This window comes from Pongo pygmaeus, chromosome 1, assembly GCF_028885625.2.
Source record: "Pongo pygmaeus isolate AG05252 chromosome 1, NHGRI_mPonPyg2-v2.0_pri, whole genome shotgun sequence".
NCBI lineage: Eukaryota > Metazoa > Chordata > Mammalia > Primates > Hominidae > Pongo > Pongo pygmaeus.
Window position 1 is genome coordinate 26,415,914 of NC_072373.2, and position 22,749 is coordinate 26,438,662.

The 22,749-nt window shown below is 37.3% G+C and overlaps 1 protein-coding gene across 9 annotated transcripts in view; it reads right to left on the minus strand.

Annotated features, from left to right (window-relative positions):
• DISP1 (dispatched RND transporter family member 1) overlaps positions 1-22,749 on the minus strand; it is a 200,243-nt gene that overhangs the window by 30,522 nt on the left and 146,972 nt on the right. The window lies entirely within an intron of this gene.

Genomic DNA, 22,749 nt, shown 5'->3' on the forward strand with positions numbered 1-22,749 from the left:
TAAACTTTTTTGTTTTGAAAAATGTAATTATTACTCACAAAATGTGTTATTTATGTTAACATGTAATGGGCTTATAATTTTTAACGAGTTTCATAATTTAATATTTGTCAGTTCTGATTCCGATATGGTACATATCAGCTAAACACATAAACAAAAGCTCTTTGAAGGTTCTCAACAATTTTTGAAACTGTAAAGGGGTTGCATGACCCAAAGTTTAGGAACCACTACACTAATTTATTGAGGATATATAAATACTTGCTGACTGAATAATTGAATTGCCTAGCTACATACTCTTTCACCAGACTGTACCATACTTGGAGAAACAAAACAAAATATAAAAACCTGTCCTCCAAACTTTCTACTTTAAGCTATTACTCTTCCAACAGTTGGAACCCTACCTTGGAATTTCTTGAAGATCTAAAGTTCTCTTTCCTATTTTCTCTCTCCATTTACATTTCTCACTCAGATACATGTACCCACTCTTAAAAAGAAACATTTATCTAATTCCTAGTATACCCATGAACAAGACAAACAGGGTTCCCAACTACACAGAGCTAACATTCTAGAATGCACTTTGTATTAAACTGTTGATACAAAAGATGCATGTGTTCTAAATTTCAAGCTTTATTTACATGCCCTCATTATGGATTCTAAGCCCATTAAAATATTAAAACCAAGGAGATGGAACAATCTCAGAAGTTGCAAGCACCGAAAAGAATTTTAGGGAATATATATTCCAATTCCACTGCAGCCTCATTTTTAGAGATGGGCTTCAGTTTGCCTTTGGTCTCTCAGCATCTTAATAGTGGAGCTGTAGTGAGAACTCAAGTCTCTTGATACCTAATTTGCTGCTCTCTGTCCTGTGAGTATTTGTCTGTAAAACCAAGGAAGAAAAGCCCATAGGGCAAAAAGTATTAATCTCTTATACAGAAAATAATTGTCTTTTCTTTTGGCAGATGTGGAACTTAAGTCTGAGTTTCCACTAAGAACAGCATAAGAGAAGTCGTTTTTGTTGTTGTTGTTGTTGTTCTGAGACAGAGTCTTGCTCTGTTGCCCAGGCTGGAGTGCAGTGGTACGATCTCGGCTCACTGCAGCCTCTGCCTCTTGGGTTCCAGCAATCCTCCTGCCTCAGCCACCTGGGTAGTTGGGACTACAGGCGCATGCCACCAAGCCCAGCTAATTTTCGCATTTTTAGTAGAGATGGGGTTTCACCATGTTGGCCAGGCTGGCCTCGAACTCCTGACCTCCCACCCACCTGGGCCTCCCAAAGTGCTGGGATTACAGGCCTGAGCCACTGTGCCCAGCCAAGAACTTGTTGCTTTAAGAAAAAAGGTGAGCCTGAATATTTACAGCATTATAAAGGATACCAAAAATGCATTCTTTTTATATATGTACAGTAAAGATAATTCATTTTTAAAAAAATCTTAAAAAAAGACATTAGATACATAAAAAGGAACCATATCTTATTTGTATTCATATCTCCATAACTAGTATAATGTATGGTCCTTTGTGGATGTCAGATCAGTGCATGTTGGATTAATGAATGGTGATCTTTGATTACTTTTCTCATACTTAACAGCTTTGAAATCAGTAGACAATGAATTTAAAAAGCAAGAAGCTAGGGACATAAATACTAATATAGGTAAATTTTATTTTGTTTCTCTTTCTCTTATACACACACACACACACGCTGTTACATCAGCCCATTCCTATTTGTCAATCCTAAACTCTTTCAACATTTTACTAAACTTTGTAAGTTTCTCTTTGTGCCTCTATATCCTACAATATAGGCTCTCTGTTCAATGCTGCAGGAACCATTAGTTTGTTGGTTAATCAGAAAGGTTAATTAAAGAGAAACATTTTTTGAAGTTCTACATACATTCCTTAAATATCTAATAGTAACATAAACATAAATGTCAATCTGTTCTTACATAAACCATAGACCTGCTGCATTGTCTATGACTGAGTTTTTGAGGACTTTGGATACTTGTGAGTATCCTGGATATACTGACTACAATACACATCTAAATTTTGATGATTTTTTCCCAGATCTTTTACAATTTTCTCTTCCATGCCTAATTCAACAGTAAAATTTTTTTGTAGCAATTAACCATTTTTTCCTAAGGCTACAATTTTCTTTTCATGAAAACAACTTTTTCTTCTAGCATCTATATATAAGTGAACTAAAAAAATTAATCAGATAACATAATTACCAAAACAAGCCAACTGGCATGCATGGGTTTGGTAAGCAGCTTTTCAAATGCTGGGAGCAGAAGTGTGTGGCTGTAGGAGACAGCAGCCTCCCGACCTGCAGCGCTCAGCTGGCCAGGGCTATCCAAGTGTGCATAGAGGGATGGAGCGCAGGGCCACTCCAGTGAGCTGGTGAGGGCTCAGCAGCTTTACACAGACTGGGCTTTCAGTGAACACGTTCACATCTGAAGAAGCCATGAAGCACACTTAGTTTTTCTGGTGAATCTACAAAAGACCAAAAATCCCCAAAACCTGTATTTTCAAATACAATTACATATTGATTTTTCAATGAGTTTTATTGAGATATAATTCATATGCCATATAATTCACCCAATTAAAGTGTACAATTCCATGTTTTTAGTACTTTCATGAGTTATGCAACCATCACTACAACTATAAATTAATTTTATTTAAAAATTTTTAAATTTAAATTCTTTTTTTTGAGACAAGGTCTTGCTCTGTCACCCAGGCTGGAGTGCAGTGGGCCAGCTCACTACAGTCTCAATTTCCTGGGCTCAAGTAATCCTCCCACTTCAGCCTCCTGAGTAGTTGGGACCACAGGCATGCACCACGACACCCAGTTAATTTTTTAGATTTTTTATTTGTAGATGTGGGGTCTCCCTATGCTGCCTAGGCTGGTCTTAAACTCCTGGGCTCAAGTGACGCCCTCGCCCAGCCTCCCAAAGTGCTGGGATTACAGGTGTGAGCCACTGTGCCTGGCTTATATATTGATTTTGGCCCAAGGTAATTTATAGATTCAATGCCATCCCCATCAAGCTAACAATGACTTTCTTCACAGCATTGGAAAAAACTACTTTAAAGTTCATATGGAACCAAAAAAGAGCCCACATTGCCAAGTCCACATTGCCAAGTCAATCCTAAGCCAAAAGAACAAAGCTGGAGGCATCACACTACCTGACTTCAAACTATACTACAAGGCTACAGTAACCAAAACAGCATGGTACTGGTACCAAAACAGAGATATAGACCAATGGAACACAACAGAGCCCTCAGAAATAATGCCGCATATCTACAACCATCTGATCTTTGACAAACCTGACAAAAACAAGAAATGGGGAAACGATTCCCTATTTAATAAATGGTGCTGGGAAAACTGGCTAGCCATATGTAGAAAGCTGAAACTGGATCCCTTCCTTACACCTTATACAAAAATTAATTCAAGATGGATTAAAGACTTAAATGTTAGACCTAAAACCATAAAAACCCTAGAAGAAAACCTAGGCAATACCATTCAGGACACAGGCATGGGCAAAGACTTCATGTCTAAAATACCAAAAGCAATGGCAACAAAAGCCAAAATTGACAAATGGGATCTAATTAAACTAAAGAGCTTCTGCACAGCAAAAGAAACTACCATCAGAGTGAACAGGCAACCTACAGAATGGAGAAAATTTTTGCAATCTACTCATCTGACAAAGGGCTAATATCCAGAATCTACAATGAACTCCAACAAATTTACAAAAAAAAACAAACAAACCCATCAAAAAGTGGGCGAAGGATATGAACAGACACTTCTCAAAAGAAGACATTTATGAAGCCAAAAGACACATGAAAAAATGCTCATCATCACTGGCCATCAGAGAAATGCAAATCAAAACCACAATGAGATGCCATCTCACACCAGTTAGAATGGCAATCATTAAAAAGTCAGGAAACAACAGGTGCTGGAGAGGATGTGGAGAAATAGGAACACTTTTACACTGGGACCACAAACTAGTTCAACCATTGCGGAAGTCAGTGTGGCGATTCCTCAGGGATCTAGAACTAGAAATACCATTTGACCCAGCAATCCCATTACTGGGTATATACCCAAAGGATTATAAATCATGCTGCTATAAAGACACATGCACACGTATGTTTATTGTGGCACTATTCACAATAGCAAAGACTTGGAACCAACCCAAATGTCCAACAATGATAGACTGGATTAAGAAAATGTGGCACATATACACCATGGAATACTATGCAGCCATAAAAAATGATGAGTTCATGTCCTTTGTAGGAACATGGATGAAGCTAGAAACCATCATTCTCAGCAAACTACCACAAGGACGAAAAACCAAACACCGGATGTTTCACTCATAGGTGGGAATTGAACAATGAGAACACATGGACAAAGGAAGGGGACCATCACACACTGGGGCCTGTTTTGGGGTGGGGGGAGAGGGAAAGGATAGCATTAGGAGATATACCTAATGTTAAATGACGAGTTAATGGGTGCAGCACACCAACATGGCACGTGTATATATATGGAACTAACCTGCACGTTGTGCACATGTACCTAAGACTTAAAGTATAATAATAATAAAAAAAAAGAATTTCGAAAAAAAAAGAAAATGACAATGACATCATAAAAATATAGAGACAAGTAATCTAAGAAGTACATGTAAAGTTATGGGAGTCAGACAAAAAATATTTGTAATTAAGCCTTTCCAAGAAAAGACAACTAAGTCCTTAACAAATAAAACATATTTTATTTGTCAGCCCTCTTTGGAAAAAAAAAAGAATATGCTGACTGGGCACGGTGGCTCACGCCTGTAATCCCAGCACTTTGGGAGGCCAGGGCTGGAGGATCACCTGAGGTTGGGAGTTCAAGAGCAGCCTGACCAACATGGAGAAACCCCATCTCTGCTAAAAAAAAAAAAAAAATACAAAAATTAGCCGGGCATGGTGGTGCATGCATGTAATCCCAGCTACTCAGGAGGCTGAGGCAGGAGAATCGCTTGAACCTGGGAAGCGGAGGTTGCGGTGAACCGAGATCGCGCCATTGTACTCCAACCTGGGCAACAAGAGCAAAACTCCATCTCAAAAAAAAGAATATGCTATCTGAACACCAGTGATGAAACTATTGATGAGCTACGAAAGCAAATGTGTTTTTCCAGAGAGTAAGGCACTGGACAAGGAAGCAAATCATTTGTATACAAAAATCTTAATTTTTCAATCCCAGTTTTTCACTTATGCATTCTTAAAAATACATCTTGAATTTCCAAGAGAAATTAGGAGATTTTGCTGTCTTTGGAACTAAAATTATCCTCACAGCCATAATTCTGGAACATGTACTGAGCAAAGAAATGGTATTTTGTTACAGACATTTGGGTTGTAACAAATGTAAACCCTCTCTCTGCCACTAACTTTTTCTTTTAACTAAATAGAAATTCATGGATCTATGACTAATTTACTCCCTGGAGAGAAACAACTATAGATTCATCATAGTCTTTCTGCTTGAGTAAAGATTTCATTTTATGTTAAAAAAATTGAGACAGTAAGTAGAGACTGTCAACATCAGTTGGAAAAGAAAAATTGAGGTTACCACAAAGAAACCTCCTAGGAAAACATTAGATCCCTCTGAAGTTTCTATACTAATGGACGTGACAAACAGATGATGGAAACACCCAAACCACACTACAGGTAAAACATGAAACCTGTTTGATTTACAGTGCTGCCTTCTTTAATTCTGCTTTTGCAATCTCTTACCAGAAACACCTGTGAAAGGAGGCTAGCAAGGGAGTCTACTACATACTTCCGTAGATCAAAAGCAGTCTTCCTCCATTTGTAAAATCCTTTGGATTTGCTACTTTTAATATCTACCTAATAAAACCTATGGATGACTTTCACCCTAACTTCAGTCTTGTGTTAGTAAAAATAAACAAATTTTTATTTTTACTAAGTCTTGTCTAGTAAAAGTAAACAAATCTAACCTTGGAGAGAGAAACTATCTTTTTCCAGCATTCACCTTTTAATAAAAACAAACCCAAATAAACAGCAATAATCATCAGTGGGAACATTTTCCTGTTCTTTGATTAAGTTTTTAGCCTTTTTTTCTGCTGGGAAAAGGCCCAAGGAAAGATGACATTTGCGTGTCCCACCACACACTCCCACAGGCTGTGGTGTAGATAAGCTTGGGTCCTCAGACAGTCCACAAGCTGCAGCGTCATTCTTTCTCTCCCACTCAAGAAAGCATTTCTCTATGCAAGTGAGTGACAGTGACATTATTTGAGGGCTAAGCTCATACCTGTTTTTTAAAAAAGCAAAGCATGTGCAAACTGGGGTTCTCATAATTAGTAATAAATTGCCCTTGGCACTTCACACTTGAGAACTGGAACAGCAGTTGAGAACCTTGGCTACAGTACTCTGATGACCAATGAACTGCGGTATGTGTACCTGTATCGGTCAAGAAGACAACTAATGAGACTGTAAAGTTCTCAGAAGAAGGGAGAGTGGGAGGTACCAAGCGGAGTAATCAAGATAATAGGGGTACAGAGGCAAGGGAAATTTTTAAAAAAGGTAACAGAAAAAAAGGATTGTGAAAGGGGTAAAGTTAAGAAACAGAAAAAATGTGGAAAAGCTCCAAATTGTCTGTTTCTTTGTTTTGCTCACCTTTTTTCTCTTTTAATAATTTTTGGAAAGAGAAAGGGAGCTTGTAAAGCAAATGAGAATACTGAAATACAAAAACTTTCCCATCAATCTAGAGAACTCTATTCTAGACATAACTGCAGAATTAACACCACAACCTACAAAGGGACAGTCTCAGGCAGGTGCGGTAACTCACGCCTGCAAATGTCAGTACTTTGGGAGGCCCAGGTGGGAGGATCGCTTGAGCCCAGGAGTTCAAGACTGGCCTGGGCATGATAGTGAGCCCCTATCTCTATAAAAAATAAAAAAATTAGCTGGCCTGGTGGCATGCACCTGTAGTCCCAGCTACTCAAGAGGCTGAGAAGGGAGGATTGCTTGAGCCCAGGAGGTCAGTGGGGCTGTGAGGCAAGATTGCACCATGAAGAAAACCTACATTCAGCTTTATGGTAGTAACCAAATTTTTAAGCAAAAAAGTGCTGTAAGTAGCACATTTTAACCTCAAAAGTCACATTGGATTGTATCATACTGTCTTTCTGTGAGAGGCTATTCTGCAAGTAGTAACTTCAGTTCAGCACTGGTAAGTTAGGAAGAAAATATTTGAAAATAAAAAAAATCCACAATTTGATGAGCATTCTTTAAAAGATTCCCAACAAAAACAAAGCCATTCTTCATATTAAGTATTTCCATGAAACATCACTGGCACACTTGGGTTCTATCATGAAGATGAAAGAGATACCCTGCAGACAAGCTAAGCTTGGCCTCTAACCCATTTTTCATGCACTAGAGCTCAATGTTTATGGTCTCTGTCAAGTGATTTTAAGGATAACAAAAACCACAACTACTTGTGTGATGCATTTCCTAAATGCTTACGAGATGCTGACTCAAAAGCGTTGGTCATCTTGGTGTCTAGAACTGTTAAAACTGGACAAAGTGCCAGCTTCTATACAAAATAAGCTAGGAGGCACGAGAGAAAGGCTGGACTAACATTTAAAGAGCACCTTGTAAATACTACATACTTTATAAATGTTCAAAAAAGAAATGTAGCATATATTGAATATTTTGAGTATGAAAAAATACTTTTTTCTCTTTAAGAGAACAGTGAACTTAGAAATCAAAAGGTGTGAAGTTAAAGTCTGGACCCTGAAACTTACTAGTTGAATGATCTTGATGATCTTGAGCAATTCCTTTAATTACTCAGGATTTGTGAGAAAGAGATAATACTTTAAAATGAGCTGGTGTGTGTAACAGTTTTCTATAAGCTGTTGAGAATTATCCAAGAGAAAAAACGTACTACTACCACACTGTTATTTTTTCATCCAAAAATGGCATTCAAACATCAGTTAGGAGTAATGCAGACTCATTTAGAGTAAAGCCTAAGGTCCCTTTATTCGTCAGCACTGTACACTTTTATAATTTACTTAACAAGATCAACTGATTCTTGCTACAAGCTGAATGTGACATAAAAATCGATGTTGTCACACCCACAAGCCTAATTAGAATAAGAGACTGTCAGAACTGTAAGAAACCCTAAAAGTCATCCCACTTAACACCCTTATGAAACAAAGGAGAAAAGGGTCCAAGATCATAGAGCAAGTCAATGGCAGAGCCAGGTCTAGAATCCAAATATCTTGACTTGATCCTGTGCTTTATTGGCCACACACTGAAAAGGAAAACTGCACACTGATGTAGGCTATGAGGTATTGTTTGTGAACTAAAAATGAAAAGGAATGCAGAAATGGGAAGAGCTTCCTAATCAAAAGCAAATGGCACTTGTGCACAAGAGGGCATATGCAAGGATGTCCACTGAAGTGTGGCTTACAATAAGGAAAATAAGTGAGAGCAACCTTAATGTTCACTTATTAATAAGAAGATTCTTAAATAAATGGTGGCACATTCATGCAATGGGGCACTACACAATGTGAGTACACGTTCATATACAAACATATACATACACATATACTGATATGGAAAGAATTTTAAAACAAAATAATAAGTTTCAAAACAACTCATACTGTATTCACATGAAAAAAAAAAACTAAATACAAAATACATAAATGTATTGTAGAAGCTCAGAAGGGAACTTGGCAAATCAATAGACCTGTTTACCAGAGAGGAAAGAAAAGGATTAGGAAAAGAATCAAAAGTGAGTTTCATTTTGCATTTTTGAATTCCTCATGAGCATATGTTCATAAATTAGTTGTATAATTAAAAAGTGAACTGAATTTTTATAAAGGGTAATTGCATATGTATTGATTTATGTAGATGTGATAGAAACATTTTATTTGAAAATTTCTCACTTCTACATAATTTGGGGAGAATGGGGCATCCTGGCTAACTCTAATTTAGATGAAAAGAAGTAACATTATACAAAGATCATACATTTCCAAAAACTTAAAATACATTTAATATAATCTATAGTTAATTCTGTTTAATTCACTGCCAGTTTAAGTGACACCAAGTAATTTGATGACCACAGGAATCACCTGGGTAGCTTACTAAAACCAGAGATTTCCAACCCCCTCCCCAGGGATCTGGTTCAGTAGGTCTTGAAATAGAGACTACACAGTCAGAGCTTGAACCACTGTCTTGGACAATCTGCCAGGAAAATATGACCTCAAGACAAGAAACAATTAGAGAACAATACATTGAAAGTAATTATAACGTATAGGTATAGTACAAACATTAAGTGAATGGGGAATAGGAAGATAATATTGGACCAGAGTAGTCCAAAGAATAGCCCCTGAAACTTGACCTAAGAAACATAATTAGAATTAAGGTTTGACATAAGTAGGTTTCAGACAGAGAAACAGCAGAGGGAAAGGAAACAAACCTTGTGTCAACACCTATAAGCAAAGTCAGTGAGGATTTACTAGGAAGGAATAGTGAGGATCACAACTTACTGGATTAGGGGTTGTTTGAGGGGAAGCAAGAGATTGAAGTGGATAATAGAAATAGGAAGTGGCTAAAGTTTCTTGAGTAACAACTGATAGGATAAAAACACTATTTTCGGAGGACTGATTTGGTAGTAATGTGCAGGATGAATTAGCTAGGGGAAATGCTAAAGGGAAGGAGAGCAGGTTAGGAGCTACTGCAGTGACCTAGAATAAAGAGAAAAAAAGGAAAATAATCTTTAAGTAATTTAGAAAGCCTCTGACAATCTTATCAATATGTGAATCAAAATTATAAGCATCTATTGTCATAAATATATATGATATTATAAGAAAATAATTCTGGTGACATTTTGGATAAACCAAAGTTTATATATCCTACGCATGTTATAACATATTTCTATATTCACTATTATTTAATATTTTATATAAGTACAATTAGAAGTGCCTCAAACCATAATTGAAAATAGTATCAGTGCCTACTGAAGTGAAGTTAGTGATAATTTGAGTTACAACACAAATAAGTTGCTCAAAAGATTAGTCTACAGGTTGAGGGTACGGTTTTATAAGTACATTTTGGAACTTACATTAAGCCTAATTCAAAAAATATATTTTATTACCTTCATTAAGATACACACACATTTCTCACTTTCAAAATTTTATGGATCTTACATAAAATACTAAAACCTTTCCACATTTTCACTATAAACTATACAAATCGCATAAAGAGTTTCTGTGTTAATTATAACCTCAGTGAAGGTATGTTTGCATTTCTGAAAGTAAGTTCAAATTATGTATTTTATATCTAAGATCCCATCTCAAATTTGCTCATTTATTAACAGGACAAGGCCTTCATCAATGAGACCACAGATCAAAAGTATAAACACAATCATAATTCATCAATGTGCGGATTCTCTTTTCCTCCAACATTTGCTTAGTTTCAATTTGTAGTTTGTCTACATTGTGTTCAATGTAAGAACTGTTACTTGAGCTTAAAATTACAGAAACATTATTAATCTTTCTTAAGTTCATTTCCCACATATCTTGGATCATTTTGTCACTACAAAATTACTTGGTATCGTACAAGGTTGAGTTTGGAAGGTTAAAAGTCACACCTGCTATCAAAAAAAAAACTTAGGGGGTGCGGGGTTAAAAAATAATAAAAAATCCACTGTATCAAAATGAATTCCAACGGTGTAACCAATACCTTGCAGCTGTTGTGATATCTTCATTTTACAGGCCAGGAGGAGAGACATTTCCCCCAAACTTCTATAGAAATTCTTTAGCTATGCTTTTAAGGACAAAAATATGTAGTGAAACTGATTCTTCTTCCTGATCTAAACTTCCTCATGCTTAATCTCAAACTTAAAATTTAAATTGTTGTAACTCAAATAATTGTCAAAATCTTTAATAAGGGCCAAAGCAAAATTCTAACAATCAGCATTAATAAAAATAATACTGATTTAAAAGGTTTTCTTGTCACAATCTGAGATTAGAAAAGAAAAAAATCAACTAAACTTAAAATAATTAAACTGAGGAAATAATGAGACTTTTCTGAAGAAAAGTAGGGAAAGCCCCAACATGCTGGGGCTGCATGATCTCAAACTGTAATAATGTCCCTGTTACACTTGGGCACTAGGGCAACCAGGGAAAACTTTAAATTCATTGTATTCAATTTGTCACGATATAGATTCTGTTTGCAACTCCAGAATCTATTACATATGCCAGTGACACCCAAATACTATATGACAACTTTTATAAACAAATTCTAAGTATAATGCATTTTTTAAAAGACGGCAATGAGAAATCAGAGGACCAGTTTCAAACTGGGTGTTAATCTTGGGTTTTAACCTCTTTGGCTTCAATCTCCTCTGCAAAATAAGGAGAGTTAGATTAAATTATTTCTAAGGTCCTTTCCTGCTGTGAAATTCTATTGTATTTTCCTGTGGAATTTTAGATAATTCAAATCACCACATATTTTAGTCTCCTAAAGTATTTCAACACTCTGGCATGGCTAAAGCTGGTGAGCCAGGTTCCTGTAATCAAAATTCGATGTTAAAATATTTCACGTGAATAAGCAATAAAAATGATCCCCCCATAAGGTAGCAAGAACCAGTATTTTAAAATGCTTTGAAAAATAATGCCAGCTCTTTATGTGAATGGCTACAGACAGACTTTTTAAATGACTAGATAAATGACTTAATAAAAAAAAAAAAAGAGCTCAAAAATGCTTGCTGGGAAGACAGGGCAGAATTCCCCATCTGTCTGCCTTAGATGAAGGTGGAGATTGATGAACGGGTGACACCAATAACACATCGTGTTGGTGCATGTCACACTGTAGGAAATAATGCCAGGTTACTAAAGATGGTCATGTTGAGATTGCTCAGCAATCGTCTAGTTTACCAACCGAGTGAGTTTTATCAGAAGAGTAAATATGAAAGAGTGCTCAAGTTAAAAGGGGTATTTAAAAATTTCCCAAAGTACTTTTCCTGAGTTTCTCATTTACTATCTCAGAAAGGCAATATACACCCCTTTTTTCATTCTAAAAATTTTCCTTTAGTAGACTTTTTCATTTAATGTTTTGTCTATTCTAAAATATAAACTTTAATTTTTAAAGGAAGAGGAAAGCTTTAATGAGGAATATATTTTCTGTTTTAATGTTGGTTTGTTTTCTTATTATAAAACTAACACATTCATTTTCTTGAAGCCTAAGAAAATGCAGAAAATTACACAATCACCCATATTCTTACTACACAGACAAAACATTGTAACTCTTTTTGATCTATTTTCTCTGAATATTTTTTCCTTTTTGCCTAAATATAGAAATTAAATATAAACAAAATTAGGATCATACTAGATGCATAAAGTATTATCACTTTGGATTAGCATTTTCCACGTAATTAAAATCTTCTGAAAACATGATTTTTAGTAGCCATATGTTCCATTATATTTGCCATTACTTACGTATCACACGATTGTAACCACACTACTACGTTACGTTAGATTGCAACTTGTTTCTCATTTATTTATAAGAATCTTGAATTAAAGCTAGGAAACATACCCAATTGTGGCAAACAGTTTTCCTAGTTTGTGGTATTTTTTAAGATGGTTTTCGGATAGGCATTAAATTTTTTTTCAATACTTGTAATTTTTCTTTGTAATTTTATTTATTTATTTATTTTGAGACCAAGTTTCACTCCTTTTGCCCAGGCTGGGGTGCAATGGCATGATCTTGGACCACTGCAACCTCTACCTCCTGAATTCAAGTGATTCTCCTGTCTCAGCCTCCTGAGTAGCTGGGATTACAGGCGCACACTACCGTGCCTGGCTAATTTTGTATTTTTACTAGAGATGGGGTTTCACTGTGTTGGCCAGGCTGGTCTCGAACTCCTGACCTCCGATGATGCACCCACCTCAGCCTCCCAAAGTGCTAGGATTACAGGCGTGAGCCACTGTGCCCAGCATTTTCTTAGTAATTTCTATGACTGCTTTCACAATTAAAGAGTCATCCTTGATCCAGATGTTAGTTTTTCCCAATTCCACTTACTTAATCATCTAAGTCAGCTCTATTACTTTCTGATGCTTCAATTACCATCTCTGGTAAAACTCCTTTTTTTTTTTTGAGACGGAGTTTCGCTCTTGTTGCCCGGGCTGGAGTGCAATGGTATGATCTCGGCTCACTGCAATCTCCACCTCCCAGGCTCAAGCGATTCTCCTGCCTCAGCCTCCCAAGTAGCTGGGATTACAGGCACGCGCCACCACGCCTGGCTGATTTTGTATTTTTAGTAGAGACAGGGTGTTACCATGTTGGCCAGGCTGGTCTTGAACTCCTGACCTTAGGTGATCCACCTGCCTCTGGCTCTCAAAGTGCTAGGATTACAGGCATGAGCCACCACGCCCAGCCAAAACTCTGTTTTAAGGGGGGAAAAAAATCTAAAAATTAATTTTCACAAAATGTACAGCACCCAATATCGTGAGAATAATAGCTAATCATGGCACACTTGTGCAGCTATGGGATTGAATTTCCAGAGTCTGGCTGAACCATCCAAATTGGTCTTGGTATGGGCTATAGTTTCATGCCATCTAGTAACAGTTATTCACTGAGGTTTAATTAACAGTGGGGATGAACATAGATTCTGAGTCGAATGGTCTTTCTAGAAATACAACAGCCCATTTTGTTAGCCAGTTTTTGGGAAACCGGGCTAGGAGAATAGTGGGAAAATGGGGATCTATTTTCTGATTCCTCATTTCCTGAAGGGGAGTTGCATATGGTTTCTTGGCTTGTAAGAAGAAAATAATTTTAGTCTGACCCCATTTGAGAATGGGAACTAAGTGGAAGTCAGGTGCCCACTGAGTTATCAAGGGGTTTGACTTTACAGAAGTTTTATATGTGCTGTGCAGTCTGTTTCACTTTTCCTAGTGTGTCCATTGATGTGTCTACCAGTTCTTTTCGCAGAATCACATTGTTTTATTTTGGCTTCAACACAGGCAAGTCCCAGGGCAGAATACATTTAAAAAATCCTAATTCCCTTTTCGAGAATGGGTTTACAGTGTTATTCTTGCATCTGTAGCTTGAAAACAATTCTAGTCAGTGAAAGACTGGAGGATTAAATGGGCCCCAAACCAAATATAAGAACTATAATTCTCTATGGTATGCACATGCTAAATTAGAGTCTAGAACAAAGATCCTGAAGGGGCTTTCGGTTCCTTCAGAACAACTTCATAACAGGACAAATGCATGAACACCAAGACTCCCGTATGCTTTCCTTGTGCATATAGATCTTTCTTACAAAGCAAACTCACATTCAATGCCAAGTCAACTGAGCTTACTAAGTTTTCCCAGAACCTAACTTACATCATAGGTTGAAGTATTTTGGAGGAAAAAGTCTTATATATGTAGACTCCAAGGGCTCTCTGTTGTCATAAATGTTCAAATCACCCTTTCTATTCCTTCTCCCTGGCCTTAAATCTGGCTCTTTCGTATGGAAAACTTAAATCTTTCTATAATCTTGGCTTGCTTCTAGATACCATCTTTGACAGAGAGATGGAAAAGATGTGTTACGACCTCTCCTAAGAAGGGTTGCCTAAAGACAGCCCTTTATTTTCTCAGCATTATTAAATCATTCCTTTTGTCATCTCTTCTCCACCCTAAAATTGAACAGTAAGAAATAAAAGATACAATTTCTGCTCTTAAGTACCAAACTAGGAAGATGAGAGGCTAACAGAGATGCAACTGGGAAAGCAAATAAGGGAAGACAGGTGAAAGGATGTGATCATGTCACAAAGTCCTCCACTTCTCAGATTCTGAAATCAAAATGCTGCTTAATGTTGCCATCTTCACATCAAGGGGGAATATTTCTACATATCTATCTATCTATCTATCTATATATACATATTCCCCCTTGATGTGAAGATGGTGACATTTTGAAGATGGCGAGGTGGCAACTCAGAGTGGAATTGGGTTTATTAAGAAACTCTAGTAAGAGCAGACCTGAAGGGAAATCATCTCCCTCTTCCTCCAACTGCATATATCCTCCCTCCCACTCCATACTAGGAATACAAAAATTAATAGAGTATTGTCCCTGCCTTCCAAGTGTATATGGACTGGCCAAGAGGGTGAAGGAAGTTTTAAGATTGGTGGTGGGGGGAGTTCTTAAATCCCTCACGTCATTCTTTTAAACCATTCTGATTTCACTCAAGTCTTCAGTGAAAGGCACTAAGTTAAAGTGTAGAGTTTGATGCATTTTTACATATGTACACGTCTATGTAACCACCACTCAGATCACAGTATACAACTTTTCTCAGCACCCCAAAGGCTCACTTGTGCCTCTTCCCAATCAATAATCACACCCTGTCCCCAGAGGCAATCAACATTCAGGCTTCTATCACCACGGATTAGTTTTGCCTAAAGGATCACCTTTTATTATTTTTATTTTTTTATTATTATTATACTTTAAGTTTTAGGGTACATGTGCACAATGTGCAGGTTAGTTACATATGTATACATGTGCCATGCTGGTGTGCTGCACCCATTAACTTGTCATTTAGCATTAGGTATATTTCCTAATGCTATCCCTCCCCCCTCCCCCCACCCCACAACAGTCCCCAGAGTGTGATGTTCCCCTTCCTGTGTCCATGTGTTCTCATTGTTCAATTCCCATCTATGAGTGAGAACACGCGGTGTTTGGTTTTTTGTCCTTGCGATAGTTTACTGAGAATGATGATTTCCAATTTCATCCATGTCCCTACAAAGGACATGAACTCATCATTTTTTATGGCTGCATAGTATTCCATGGTGTATATGTGCCACATTTTCTTAATCCAGTCTATCACTGTTTAAAGACAGCCAAAGATAAAAGTTTAAGCAAAACCTTACATAGTTAAAATTCAGGTTAATTCAAGTTTATGAAAATACATAAAAATGAAGTCCTAGTAATGTTTTACTATTAGTAATGAGTGACTCCTAGATGAGATTTAATTGATTTTTTTCTCTTGAAGTTTTAGAAATACCTTTTCCAATGACTCATAAGGTATAGATCTTATATAACCTATAGAAGGCCTCTGATGAGCAGCAAAACTTCACTGATCTACAACAAAACTACTACTGGTGCTGTTATTTGTCATTATGTTATTTTTCCTAGGTTATTATTTTTAAAATCCATACTATTCTGCCTCCCTAAATTTTAGTTTCTTTCCAGGTTTGAGTTCCCACCTGAATCAACAATATCTAGTTACAATAAGTGGGTATACTTGAGTGTAATAAAGAAATGCTTCAGTGTAAAAAATTACACTGATTTACAGTGTAAAATTACAGTGTAAAAATTAACTCTGATACTTTGGTTTGACAGAATATCTCTATCTATCTATCCACCCACCCATCCATCCATCCATCATCCATCCATCCATCCATCCATCCATCCATCCATTTAGAGACACAATCTTGCTCTGTTCCCCAGGAGTGCAGTGGCTCATTCATGGCTCACTGCAGCCTTGACCTCTTGGGCTCAAGTGATCCTCCCTCCTCAGCCTCCCAAGTAGCTGGCACCACAGGCATGTACTACCATGCCCAGCTAATTTTTTTTTTAAGAGACGAGGTCTCACTGTGTCATCCTGGCTTGATAGAATATTTAAATAAAGCTGTCCTGCAGGCTAATGTGAATATAAAAATAACCACAACAGTGATAAATATAGACAGGAAATAAAGATCTGAAATTTTAAAAAGTTGATGGGGGTAAGAAAAAAACTGAGTGAAATATTATGGAAATGACAGTCATGTGAAAGGGTGGAAGAAGAGGCTCTGTTAATTGTGAAAGAGGGCAGAAATGGTCACAGTGCACAGAATAAAAAGAAAGAAAAGCATAAGATCATGGAATGCAGAAAAAGAAAACTGTTTAAGAAGAGGTGGTAAACAGAGATTGCATGTTATAGAACTAAACAGGAGAAGAAATCAAATGAGTTTGTCAAAGGAGTCACTGACCTGGCATTGCCAGGAAAGTAATGTGATAGAAGCTAGACTCCAGCGCACTAGAAAGAAAAAAGACCATATGAAGTTAAAGTATTAAGTATAATAATATATTTAAAATAACAACAGTCAACATTTACAGACTTTACTATGTGCCAAACACTGCCCAAAGCACTTGACATACATTACAATATTTTAAAATTCTTACAATAATCCTGTAAGGTAGGCATAGATTTTATAGATGGAGAACTAAGGCACAGAGAGATTAAAGAAGTCACCCAAAGCCACATAGTTAAAGAGGCAGGATTCAAACCCAGGCAGCCTACTCCAGAGCCTACATTCTTAACCCCCAGGCTATACTGCAGCAAAATTTTCTATTGTTTTCATAAAGTAGAAGGTGCTGCTGCCCATGTATGGGTGTCGAGAGAGTAAACTATGATTTGAGTTAACACGGGATAGAAGAATACCTGAAAAAAAAAAAAAAAAAACAACTACTGAAGGAAGTGTGCTTGGGAGTTAGCCGTGAGGACTAAGTTGTGACAGAAGCATGAAACCAGAATGGGTAAAATCTGCACCGTTTCCATTTTCTTCCAGCAAGCAGTGTTTGTTAGCCTGGGAGCTGGAGCAAAGGCATCAAAATTCCTGAAGATGACAACACAGAGCTTTAACATTTAAACTAGAAAATTCAGTTCAGATAATTTCTCCAATTACTACTAGCATTTTCAAAAACCCACTGAAAAACCCACTGCGTATCCTGCACCAGATAAGGTGTTAAACTACAACATGATATAAACAGGCTAAAGGAATTACGTAGAATTCTTCTTCAGGGTCTGTGCAAGGTAGCACTGTGAATATGCTCTTTCTATGATCTAAAAATGACCAGGGCAGCCTAGGACACATCACCTATACCCTCATGATTATTTGTGTGATCCACGTGATTTCAGTTCTATGATCTCAAGACTGAACCTGCACAGCACCTGCTACATAGTAAGCACTTGTTAACTGTTTCTTAAGCTATTACTGAAATGAAAAAAAAAGTTATGGCAAGAAAACAAAAAATATTTCATTCTCTTGTGTTTGCACAGCATAGAGTGGTGATTAAGAGGAAGGCTTCAAATCAGACACACTTAAACTTCATTCCACATTCTACCACTTATTAGTAACTTTTTAATTAATCTTCCAAACACTTTTGTTTGTTTTGAGATGGACTCTCGCTCTGTCTCCAAGCTGGAGTGCAGTGGTGCGATCTTGGTTTGCTGCAACCTCCGCCTCCCAGGTTCAAGCAACTCTCCTGCCTCAGGCTCCCAAGTAGCTGGAACTATAGGTGCCCACCATCACGCCCGGCTAATTTTTGTATTTTTAGTAGAGGCAGGGTTTCACCATATTAGCCAGGATGGTCTCGAACTCCTGACCTGGTGATCCGCCTGCCTCAGCCTCCCAAAGTGCTGGGATTATATGGCTGGTGGTTTTTGTTTTTGTTTTTTAATTAAGGATCAAGATAATTTTATTTGGGCAGAGGATCTGAAAGAGACAATCCCCAAATTAACTTGTAAATGAGATTCTAAGAATTCTTCTGAGTTTTATAAAGCTTTATTTTTTTCTCTCCTTTAAAATTTAATTTAAGTTCCGGGATACATGTACACAATGTGCAGGTTTGTTACATAGGTATACATGCGCCATGGTGGTTTGCTGCACCTATTGACCCATCTTCTAAGTTCCCTTCTCTCACACCCAACCCCCCAACAGGCCCTGGTGTGTGCTGTTCCCCTCCCAGTGTCCATGTGTTCTCATTGTTCAAGTCCCATTTATGAGTGAGAACATGTGATGTTTGGTTTTAAGTTCCTGTGTTAGTTTGCTGACGACAATGGCTTCCACCTCCATCCATATCTCTGCAAAGGACATGATCTTTTTCCTTATTATGGCTGCATAGTATTCCATGGTATATATGTACCACATTTTCTTTATCCAGTCTATCATTGATGGGCATTTGGGTTGGTTCTATGACTGTGCTATTGTAAATAGTGCTGCAATAAACATACGTGAGCATGTGTCTTGAATGATTTATAATCCTTTAGGTATATACCCAGTAATGGGATTGCTGGGTCAAATGGTATTTCTGGTTTTAGATCCTTGAGGAATCACCATACTGTCTTCCACAATGGTTGAACTAATTTACATTCCCACCAACAGTGTAAAGTGTTCCTATTTCTCCACAGCCTCGCCAGCATCTATTGTTTCATGACTTTTTAATAATCTCCATTTTGACTGGCATGAGACAGTATCTCATTTTGGTTTTGATTTGCATTTCTCTAATAATCAGTGATGTTGAGCCTTTTTTCATGTTTCTTGGCCGCATAAATGTCTTCTTTTGAGAAGTATCTGTTCATATCCTTTGCCCAATTTTGATGGGGTTGTTTTTTCCTTATAAATTTGTTTAAGTTCTTTGTAGATTCTGGATATTAGCCCTTTGTCAGATGAGTAGATTGCAAAAATTTTCTCCCATTCTGTAGGTTGCCTGTTCACTCTGGTGATAGTTCCTTTTGCTGTGCAGAAGCTCTTTAGTTTAATTGGATCCCATTTGTCAATTTTGGCTGTTGTTGCAATTGCTTTTGGCATTTTCATCATGAAGTCTTTGTTCATGCCTATGTCCTGAATGGTATTGCCTAGGTTTTCTTCTAGGGTTTTTATGGTTTTGGGTTTTACATTTAAGTCTTTAATCTATCTTGAGCTAATTTTTGTATAAGGAGTAAGGAAGGGGTCTACTTTCAGTTTTCTGCATATGGCCAGCCAGTTTTCTCAGCACCATTTATTGAATAGGAGATCCTTTCCCCATTGCTTGTTTTTGTCAGATTAGTTGAAGATCAGATGGTTGTACATGGCTGGTGTTATATCTGGGGGTCTCTGTTCTGTTACAGTGGTCTATTTGTCTATTTTGGTACCAGTACCATGCTGTTTTGGTTACTGTAGACTTGTGGTAAAGTTTGAAGTCAGGTAGTGTGATGCCTCCAGCTTTGTTCTTTTTTGCTTAGGACTGTCTTGGCTATACAGGGTGTTCTTTTATTCCATATTTAAAGTAGTCTTTTCTAATTCTGTGAAGAATGGCACTGGTAGTTGGATGGGAATAGCATTGAATCTATAAATTACTTTGGGTAGTATGGCCATTTTCACAATATTGATTCTTCCCATCCATGAGCATGGAATGTTTTTCCCTTTGTTTGTGTCCTCTTATTTCCTTGAGCAGTGGTTTGTAAAGTTCTCCTTCAAGAGGTCCTTCACATCCCTTGTTAGCTGTATTCCAAGGGATTTATTCTTTTTGTAGCAATTGTGAATGGAAGTTCATTCATGATTTGTTTCTCTGCTTGCCTATTGTTGGTGTAAAGGAATGCCTGTGATTTCTGCACATTGATTTTGTATCCTGAGACTTTGCTGAAGTTGCTTATCAGTTTAAGGAGTTTTTGGACTGAGATGATGGGGTTTTCTTCTTTTTTTTTTTTCTTTTTTTGAGACAGAGTCTTGCTTTGTCACCAGGCTGGAGTGCAGTGGCGTGATCTCAGCTCACTGCAACCTCTGCCTCCTGAGTTCAAGTGATTCTCCTGCCTCAGCCTCCTGAGTAGCTGGGACCACAAGCGCACACAACCACATCCAGCTAATTTTTGTATTTTTAGTAGAGACGGGGTTTCACCACGTTGGCCAGGATGGTCTCCATCTCTTGACCTCGTGATGCACCCACCTCAGCCTCCCAAAGTGCTGGGATTACAGGCGTGAGCCACTGCACCTGGCGATGATGGGGTTTTCTAAATATAAAATCATATCGTCTGCAAACAGATACAATTTGACTTCCTCTCTTCCTATTTGAATACGCTTTATTTCTTTCTCTTGCTGCTTGCCCTGGCCAGAACTTCCAATACTATATTGCATAGGAGTAGTAAGAGAGGGCATCCTTGTCTCGTGCCGGTTTTCAAAGGGAATGCTTCCAGTTTTTGCCCATTCAATATGATATTGGCTGTGGGTTTTATCATGAATAGCTATTATTTTGAGATATGTTCCATCAATACCTAGTTTATTGAGAGTTTTTAACATGAAGAGATGTTGAATTTTATTAAAGGCCTTTTCTGTATCTATTGAGATAATCATGCGGTTTTTGTCTTTGGTTCTGTTTATGTGATGGATTACATTTATTGATTTGCGAATGTTGAACCAGCTTTGCATCCTGGGAATGAAGCTGACTTGATCGTGGTAGATAAGCTTTTTGATGTGCTGCTGGATTTGGTTTGCCAGTACTTTATTGAGGATTTTCGCATTGATGTTCATCAGAGATATTGGCTTGAAGTTTTCTTTTTTTGTTGTTGTATCTCTTCCCGGTTTTGGTATCAGGATGATGCTGGCTTCATAAAATGAGTTAGGGAGGAATCCCTCTTTTTCTGTTGTTTGGAATAGTTTCGGAAGGAATGGTACCAGCTCCTCTTTGTACCTCTGGTAAAATTCGGCTGTGAATCAGTGTGGTCCTGGGCTTTTTTTTTTGGTTGGCAGACTACTAATTACTGCCTCAATTTCAGAACTTCTTATTGGTCTATTCAAGGATTCAACTTCTTCCTGGTTTAGTCTTGGGAGGATGTATGTGTCCAGGAATTTATCCATTTCTTCTAGATTTTCTAGTTTATTTGTGTAGAGGTATTTATAGTATTCTCTCATGGTAGTTTGTATTTCTGTGGAGTCAGTGGTGATATCTCCTTTATCATTTTTTATTGTGTCAATTTAATTCTTCTCTCTTATTAGTCTAGCTAGTGGTCTATTTTGTTATTTTTTTTCAAAAAAAAAAAAAACAGCTCCTGGATTCATTGATTTTTTGCAGGGTTTTTCGTGTCTCTATCTTTTTCAATTCTTCTCTGATCTTAGTCATTTCTTGTGTTCTGCTAGCTTTTGGATTACTTTGCACTTGCCTCTCTAGCTCTTTTAATTGTGATGTTAGGGTGTCAATGTGAGATCCTTCTAGCTTTCTGATGTGGGCATTTAGTGCTATAAATTTCCCTCTTAACACTGCTTTAGCTGTGTCAAAGAGAATCTGGCATGTTGTCTTTTTGTTCTCATTGGTTTCAAAGAAATTTTTGATTTCTGCCTTAATTTCATTATTTACCCAGGAATCAATCAGGAGCAGGTTATTCAATTTCCATATAATTGTATGGTTTTGAGTGAGTTTCTTAATCCTGAGTTCTAATTTGATTGCACTGTGGTCTGACAGACTGTTATGATTTCAGTTCTTTTGCATTTGCTGAGGAGCGTTTTACTTCCAACTATGTGGTCGATTTTAGTAGTAGTGCCATGTGGCACTGAAAAGAATGTATATTCTGTTGATTTGGGGTGGAGAGTTCTGTAGATGTCTATAGGTCCACTTGATCCAGAGCTGAATTCAAGTCCTGAATATCCTTGTTAATTTTCTATTTCATTGATCTAATATTGACAGTGGGGTGTTAAAGTCCCCCACTATTATTGTGTGGGAGTCTAAGTCTCTTTGTAGGTCTCTAAGAACTTGTTTTACGAACCTGGGTGCTCCTTTATTGGGTGCATATATATTTAGAATAGTTAGCTCTTCTTGTTAAATTGTTCCCTTTACCATTATGTAATGTCCTTGTCTTTTTTGATCTTTGTTAGTTTAAAGTCTGTTTTGTCAGAGACTAGGATTGCAACCCTGCTTGCTTTTTTTTTTTTCTTCCCCGTTTGCTTGGTAAATTTTCCTCCGTCCCTTTATTTTGAGCCTATAACAATAATTTTTCTTTT